Source organism: Bombina bombina, chromosome 7 (genome assembly GCF_027579735.1).
Source record: "Bombina bombina isolate aBomBom1 chromosome 7, aBomBom1.pri, whole genome shotgun sequence".
NCBI lineage: Eukaryota > Metazoa > Chordata > Amphibia > Anura > Bombinatoridae > Bombina > Bombina bombina.
The window spans coordinates 489387629-489396877 of record NC_069505.1 but is presented as its reverse complement, the minus strand read 5'-3'; positions in this window follow the sequence as shown (position 1 = coordinate 489396877).

Here is a 9249-nt window from a genome sequence, read left to right as displayed (position 1 = left end):
TATTTTAACTAGGAAGTTATTAAATAGTTAATAACTATGTAATAACTATTCTACCTAGTTAAAATAAATACAAAGTCGCCTGTAAAATAAAACTAAACCCTAAGCTAGCTACAATGTAACTATTAGTTATATTGTAGCTATCTTAGGGTTTATTTTATCGGTAAGTATTTAGTTTTAAATAGGAATTATTTAGTTAATTGTAGTAATTTTATTTAGATTATTTTAAATTATATTTAAGTTAGGGGGGTGTTAGGCTTAGGGTTAGACTAGGTTTAGGGGGTAATACATTTAATATAGTTGCGGCAACGTTGGGGGCGGCAGATTAGGGGTTACTAAATGTAGGTAGGTGTCGGCGATGTTAGGGACGGCAGATTAGGGGTTAATAAAATTTAACTAGTGTTTGCGAGGCGGGAGTGCGGCGGTTTAGGGGTTAATATATTTATTGAAGTGGCGGCGATGTCCGGTCGGCAGATTAGGGGTTAAAAAATTTATTTAAGTGTTTGCGATGTGGGGGGGGGATCCTCGGTTTAGGGGTTAATACGTAGTTTATGGGTGTTAGTGTACTTTTTAGCACTTTAGTTAAGAGTTCTATGTTACGGCGTTAGCCCATAAAACTCTTAACTACTAACTTTTAAATGCGGTAGGAGTCTTCACAGGAGAGGGTCTCCCGCTCACTTTTTCCAAGACTCGTAATACCGGCGTTAGGCAAATCCCATTAAAAAGATAGGATACGCAATTTACGTAAGTGGATTTGCGGTATGCTCGAGTCGCGGAAAAAAAGTGAGCGGTACACCTGTACCTGCCAGACTCGTAATACCAGCGGGTGTTAAAAAGCAGCATTGGGACCTCTCAACGCTGCTTTTTAAGGGTAACTCAAGACTCGTAATCTAGGCGAATGATTTTTTTATTTTAAAACTGATTTTTATTTTATTTAAATATTATTTTTTTTTAATAAAATACTTTTTTTGATGACAAATCTATCCAAATAAAGTTTCTATTATAATCCAAAGGTTATTCCTTCTGAAATATGGATTAGTTGTTTTTTGTTTGCTTTTTATATTTATTTTCTTTTTTCAAGTTTTAAAAATACATAACAAAACAAGAGGTTTACATAGCGGGTCACATTGTAAATTAGTTCCATGCCCAATTTGCATTGTGTGTTCTAACAATGATTTGTAATGCACTCTTAGGGGTCAATGTATTATTGTGCGGACGGACATGATACAGTGTAGCGTATCATGTCCGCCGCACATCGATAAATGCCGACAACATACGCTCTCAGCATTTATCATTGCACCAGCAGTTCTTGTGAACTGCTGGTGCAATACCGCCCCCTGCAGATTCACGGCCAATCGTCCGCTAGCAGGGGGTGTCAATCAGCCCGATTGTATTCGATCGGGCTGATTGCTGTCCGTCACCTCAGAGGTGGCGGACGAGTTAAGGAGCAGCGGTCTTAGGACCACTGCTTCTTAACATCCGCTTCAGGCGGAACTGAAGCGGAGTGGGTCGGAAGCTGCATCCGCTGCTTCATAAATCGACCCCTTAATCTACTTTAAAATAAGGATTCATTTTTAATTATGTAGCATGAGGCTTTATATTCATGGCTGTAATGCTAAGCTGGTCTGGACCCAGGCTGTTAAAGGGACACTCAACTTTTGTGATTCAGATAGAGAGAAGCAGTTTTAAGAAACTTTCCAATTTACTTCCATTATCAAATTTTGCACAGTCTTTTTATATTCATACTTTATGGGGAACAAGATCCTACTGAGCATGTGCACAACCTCACAGGGTATACGTATACTAGTCTGTGATTGGCTGATGTCTGTCACATGATACAGGGGGCCGGACAATGGGAGAAAAAATAAAACTGTCAGAAAAAAAATCTACTGCTTATTTGAAATTCAGAGTAAGTGTCTTTTTATTATGCACTTGTTAATTATGTAATTCTACTGCATTGAGTGGTCCTTTAACATGGTGGAGCCCGGCTACAACACCTGATAGGGAACAATGCTGTTCATCTGAGATCTTCGGCCAAACCAATCTAGGAGGAGCATCCCTCAGGCTTGGACCTGGGGATGTTGTCCCTCCTAATGGGTATCACTAACATAGTCAATAGCCTGAGACCAGACCGCCTGCCTAGCTAGGATGTAAACAGTGCAAACTCCAACCTTATGGGCCTCAGGAGGTCGAGTCATAAAAACATGACCTGCTAAGGTGAGCAAATAATTACCATTCTGGTTTTACCACCTCTTGTTCCACTAAGCATGAGGGTGCCAGAATAACTAAGGAAACCGTAATGGCGACCTAACTGAGCTGCTTGCCAACCGCATCATGGAGGGAGGGGGACAGACTTAAGGATGCAGACGAAAAGTGTCTGAGGCCTTACATCCCTGAGCATTTACACAGGTAAGTACAACCCTCCCCCTAAATGCAATATTGTTGCCACACTAGCCAGCTCACTCCCACAAGTGCCTCAAACCTTAGATTCTTCCAGCCTTACACTGCCATAGCGTTCACCTTGCAAGCATGTTTTTGCTGTGCTGTGCATGGCGCAAGAGTGTCTGGGTTTGGCCTGAACTAAAGGCTGCAACCCTATCCCAAGTCTACTTATGTATGCTTTTCAATAATGGATACCAAGACAATGAAAAAAATGAGGTAATAGAAGTAAATTGGAAAGTTGTTAAAAATTGCATGTTATATCTGAATCATGAAAGTTTAATGTTGACTTTAATATTCCTGTAATGCCATTACTCCCCTGCAAATCTATGTACACGGATTCAACCCATACTAAGTTTCAAGAAGCTCATTGAATAGAAGATTGTTTGGAGTTGAATAGATCTGCACAAGGACCTAAGTGTGACGAGAGAGGGGCAATCAGTACAAATTAAATATAATGTTACTGTTTTAGTCAAAGCTATTTAAATTGTTATTATTAAGGTAATCGTTATTTTTCTCCTTCCAATAAAATACAGCTGAAAAGTTGATCAAATATAAACCTATTAAACTGGAGATGGTTCACTTCCAAATAATTTCATTCATTTCAATAATCTATCTATGTATTTCTAATGGTATATAACTAAATCAGTATTTTCTGAAATAACTGGAAAAATAATCTGAATTATTATTGTTATTCTAAAAAATGAAACCATGATTTAAATTGATTTAATTTGAGTCTTAGTGCTGGTGATTTAAATTGTGATGATTAAATTTGATTTAAAGTGATAGTAAATCATAGCGTTTAAAAAAACGCTAGGATTTACCATCACTAAACATAAACTGGACTTTGAGAGAGGCGTTTGTAAAAACCTTGCTAAAGTCAGCGCCGTCGGCCGCCCAAGGCCCAGCACTCTTTTCTCAATTAAGTGACATTCCTAGCATTTTTTAAACGCTCAGATTTATCATCACCAATCCACCATGGAGCATACAATTTTAAACAACTTTCTCTTAGTATATTTGGTTGAAGAAGCAGCAATGCACTATGGGAGCTAGCTGCTGATTGTTGGCTGCACATATATGCCTCTTGTCATTGGGTCATCTGATCTGTTTGGCTAGATCCCAGTACTGCACTGCTGCTCTATCAAGAAAGGATTCCAAGAGAATGAAGCTAAATTAAAATAATATAAAATAATAGAAGTAAATTGGAAAGTTGATTAAAATTGTATGCTCTATCCAAATCATGAAAGAAAAAAATTGGGTTTCATGTCCCTTTAAGTATTTACATTGAGAATCCAGGCCATCTGTCACGTGTCTATCATCTAGAGTGTAGAATTAGAATGAGTTAGTTTTACATGCACATTTAAAGAGGACATAATTTGATATTTTTTTAAATTAACATACCAAGCTTCTACATTAGGAGGTAGTTTTCCTGGACAGTGTTTGCATTGACATTTCATGGTGCAAGATCTGTCCACCTGGAATTGGAGCCACCTTCCGGAAGGCTGGCACTCTGGAGCTTGCTCTGAAGACTCATCAGGTTCTTCTTGGATGATGGTTAGTATTTGAGTTTCCAGTTCTTCTGTCTTGGCATTCTGATGGTTAGATTGTGGAAAGGGTTGGAGTTGATCAGAAGGAACTCCATTGACAGAATTCCTATTCTTGCTATGTGGTTCATGACTTCTATTTGTGTCCACCAAGCCTCGCCTTTTACCTTTTCTCTTAGACTGATTTGATTGCTGTTTAATTTCCTCAGTTAGGCCTATCGGACATTTTTTATAGTCTTTATCTGTTATCTGTGGCATCTCAAAAAGATAAGATATGTCATTATTTTGATCTGTGTTCCATGTATAATTCATTGGGAAATATACATTTGGAGACTCAAATTGTTTAAAATCAGATTTGGGCTTTTGTTGCTGAGCTGTGTAAAGTACTGGTGGGATCTTATTTTTACCTCTAGTTTTTGAACATTTTGATGATGGATTGGTTTGGACCCTCTCATTTGACCTTACAAGAGAGTCTGTTTTTATCTTAGAAATTGCAGACTCAGAGGCCTTCTTCTCCTGAAACTTTACAAGGTTAATTGTCCTTTTATTTAAAGGATTGGTTACTTTGGTGTAAGCTTTGTCAGATTTTGTTTTTACCTTGGGCTTTGCATCTAGAAGGTAAGATGTCTCTTTGAAGCTTTGTGGCACCTTTGGCTGGGCATTTTGTTTGACTACCTCTGCATAGGAAAAATTATCCAAGTATTTGTTTGGTTTTGCATCTTGTGTTATCAGTTGTTTATTGCTAAGTTCTTGAAGGTTCTTGGCAGATTTGGGCTTAAGAGACTGAAGTTTTTTTAAAGATTTAGTTTTGGTTGGATTCTCAATTAAATCATGACTATTATTTTTCTTACAAGTCCCTGTTTTAGAAGTCCCATCTCCTATTTTATGAAGATAAGGGATGTCTAAAGAAGATGCTGTATTGGATGGTGCTTTATTCTTTTCATCCTCTGACTTATTTTTGGTTTTAAAAACAAATGTTTCCTTCATACAGCATTTCTGATTGCCCCCTTTAAAATTATCCTCAGTCCCAGGATTTGGAAGTTTGATGGACAAATTCGGCTTAGGGATATTTTTATCAAGTGACACATTATTTTGCTTTGTAGGATCAGTGTTTGTGAGCTTTAGGGTATTGCTCCATTGGCAAGGATTTTTGGCTTCCTCAAGAGACTTCTTAGACCAATTGCAAGCAGGAATCATTTTAGGAAATTTTAAAGTTCTTTCTATTGCAGGAAGAGTCATTTTCAATATGTTTGAGTCAGGTACCACTCCATTACATTGCTCAAATGTAACAAATAAAGCATTTGTTTGCAAGTTATGTTGACCCTTTTCATTTTTGTTCTCTAATTGCCTTGTTTTGCTTTTTTCCTCAACTAAAGATGGTTTTATGCATTTTTCTAAGTCTTTCTCAGTAATTTGTGTAGATTCCACAGTATCACTTTGGTTATAGGGGTTTTCAATATATGTCTCCTTGCAAGAATGATCTGATTCAATATTACTCTTTGCTTGTACATGCTGTTTTGTGGAGACTTCTCTGGTGACTTGTTTTTTTTCACCCATTGTCGTTTTGTTGGAAAACTTGCATTTAATATCAATATCTGTTGCCTGAGAGGTACAAAAGTTAAGAATGTCATCTATGTCTTCGGTGGATACTTCTTTAATTTGTACTTGAAGGACAGAAGATAGATTTTCATTGTCTGTTTGATCGTGATCAGCCTCTTCCTCCTTCCTATCTGGCATGTCTCCTTGGTCTAAATTTCTTTTTGACTGAGGTTGAACATTTCCCATCTCCCTCTGTAGAAGATGACTGGAAGAGAAATATCAGCAAGCAGGTATCTCAACAACAGGGGTGGAAAAAGATAGTCGAACAAACACAACATCAGAATAAAAGTCTAAACATTTTTTAAACAAATAAACATCTTGTTTTCTGCAATTGTTTTTTAAGACCCAAACTCCACACACCGCTTGCCTTATTTAATGGAGCCAATCCGGGCTTGAGTCTGCAAACAAGGTCAAATGGGTTGTCTCCACTATACCTACCAATTATTTTACATCCTTTCTCCATACATCTCCCCTATCTCTATTACACTTACAATGTCTTTGGTGCACTTACAATCTCTTTCTCCCTCTATCCCATTTCTTGTCTCCTATATCTCTATCTCTCCCTCTCACTTTCCACCTCTTCACTCTTCTCCTATCTCCCTCTCACTTTCCATCTCTTCACTCCTCTCCTATCTCCCTTTCACTTTCTATCTCTTCACTCCTCTCTTATGTCCCTCTCACTTTCTACCTCTTCACTCCTCTCCTATCTCCCTTTCACTTTTTATATCTCTTCACTCCTCTCTTATGTCCCTCTCACTTTCTACCTCTTCACTTCTCTTCTATCTCCCTCTCACTTTCCATCTCTACACTCATCTCTTATGTCCCTCTCACTTTCTACCTCTTCACTCCTCTTCTATCTCCCTCTCACTTTCCATCTCTTCACTCCTCTCTTATGTCCCTCTCACTTTCTACCTCTTCACTTCTCTTCTATCTCCCTCTCACTTTCCATCTCTTCACTCATCTCTTATGTCCCTCTCACTTTCTACCTCTTCACTCCTCTTCTATCTCCCTCTCACTTTCCATCTCTTCACTCCTCTCTTATGTCCCTCTCACTTTCTACCTCTTCACTCCTCTTCTATCTCCCTCTCACTTTCCATCTCTTCACTCCTCTCTTATGTCCCTCTCACTTTCTACCTCTTCACTTCTCTTCTATCTCCCTCTCACTTTCCATCTCTTCAATCCTCTCATATGTCCCTCTCACTTTCTACCTCTTCACTCCTCTCCTATCTCCCTCTCACTTTCCATCTATTCACTCCTCTCCTATGTCCCTCTCACTTTCTACCTCTTCACTCCTCTCCTATGTCCCTCTCACTTTCTACTTCTTCACTACTCTTCTATCTCCCTCTCACTTTCCATCTCTTCACTCCTCTCTTATGTCCCTCTCACTTTCTACCTCTTCACTCATCTGCTATCTCCCTCTCACTTTCTACCTCTTCACTTCTCTTCTATCTCCTTCTCACTTTCTACCTCTTCACTCCTCTCATATGTCCCTCTCACTTTCTACTTCTTCACTCCTCTCCTATCTCCCTCTCACTTTTCGTCTCTTCACTCCTCTCCTATGTCCCTCTCACTTTCTACCTCTTCACTCCTCTCCTATCTCCCTCTCACTTTCCATCTCTTCACTCCTCTCCTATGTCCCTCTCACTTTCTACCTCTTCACTTTTCTTCTATCTCTCTCTCACTTTTCATCTCTTCACTCCTCTCCTATGTCCCTCTCACTTTCTACCTCTTCACTCCTCTTCTATCTCCCTCTCACTTTCTACCTCTTCACTCCTCATCTATCTCCCTCTAGCTTTCCATCTGTTCACTCCTCTCCTATGTCCCTCTCACTTTCTACCTCTTCACTCCTCTCTTATGTCCCTCTCACTTTCTACCTCTTCACTCCTCTTATATCTCCCTCTCACTTTCCATCTCTTCACTCCTATCTCCCTCTCACTTTTCATCTCTTCACTCCTCTCCTATATCCCTCTCACTTTCTACCTCTTCACTCCTCATCTATCTCCCTCTAGCTTTCCATCTGTTCACTCCTCTCCTATGTCCCTCTCACTTTCTACCTCTTCACTCCTCTTATATTTCCCTCTCACTTTCCATCTCTTCACTCCTATCTTCCTCTCACTTTACACCTCTTCACTCCTATCTCCCTCTCACTTTCCACCCCTTCACTCCTATCTCCCTCTCACTTTCAATCTCTTCACCCCTATCTCCCTCTCACTTTCCACATCTTCATTCCTCTCCTATGTCCCTCTCACTTTCTACCTCTTCACTCCTCTCCTATCTCCTTTTCCCTTTCCATATCTTCCTTCCTAATTCCATATCTTCCCTCCTCCTGTTTCTCTTTTCACCCACCTCTCTCCTTTTCATCAACTCTATTTTCCTCCCATCTCTCTCCTCACCATCCCCTGTCTCCCCAACTCAACTACTATCTTTCTCTACATTCCAAGTCTCCTCTCCCATCTCCCCTCCCCCTCTCATGCCCTCTCTTTTTCTCCCATTTATCCTCTCTCTAATTCACCATATATCTTATGCTCTCTCTCCCTCATACATCTTTCCTCAGCCTCCTACTTCTCTCCTCTACTCATTTCCATTTTCACTCTCTATCTAATTTCTTCTCTTCCCTTCTACTACCTCCCAATATATTCTATCTATACTTTCCCATATACCTTTATTTTTCTCTACCTTTCTTGTCTCTGTGGTCCTGTATAAGTTTTATTCTAAGCTTGTTGGCTCTACACTTCCTGCCTCTACCTAGATATACTTCAAACATTTTAGGGAGGCTTTTGGGGAGTGATGGGGTGGGCGGAGTCAGTACATATTGTGGGGTGGAGTCAGTGCAGTCCCTGGTTTTGCTCTGGAAACTGGAACATTTCTCCTTAATTGTAATAAGTGAAGGGACAGCGTGCAGAGCTCCCAACCCCTGATAATACTGGTAAAACCCTAATTTACTTGCGCCCATGAGGTGCTGGTTTAAAGGGACATTAAGGTCCAAAATGAAACTTTCATGGTTCAGATACAGCATGCAATTTTAAGAGACTTTTCAGTTTATTTATTATTACATTTACTTTTGGTATCCTTAATTGAGAAGCATATCTAGGTAGGCCTACCTAGATTTGCTTTTCGACAAAAAATACTTAAAGAATGAAACATGAAAAAAAATTGATTTGTGTCCCTTAAATAACATTTCATGCACCTCACATCCTAGGGTCATGGGTACACATCCCATGACCCTGCAACATGCTCAGCCCTGTGTGCTCAATGGCACTCACAGGAAGCTGTGCTGTCCCCAGAGTCACAGGCAGTTAACCCCAGACAAGTTTAGGTTCAAGGCCCATAGAGAAAATTACAAAACAAATTAATACAACATACAGAGAAAGTCCAGCACTCAAAAGCTCTCAGCTAAGATTAAAAGCAAAAATGGAAGGGTTTTGTGTATGTATGTATGTATGTATATATATATAGTTCTGTTTTGAAGACTGTGTATAATATATGGTGGATTTCACTCTAAAATAATGTCTCCCTTCTCTCTTTTTTCCGTTTTACCATTTCCAGTTTCCCCCCCTCCCTTACCAAATAATACTTCCCCTCCAGATATACTCCCTGAATCTCACAGAGCTTCTTTATTATTTTAAACAATATATCTAAAACTTTTGTATTTAGCACAAAGTTGAATGTA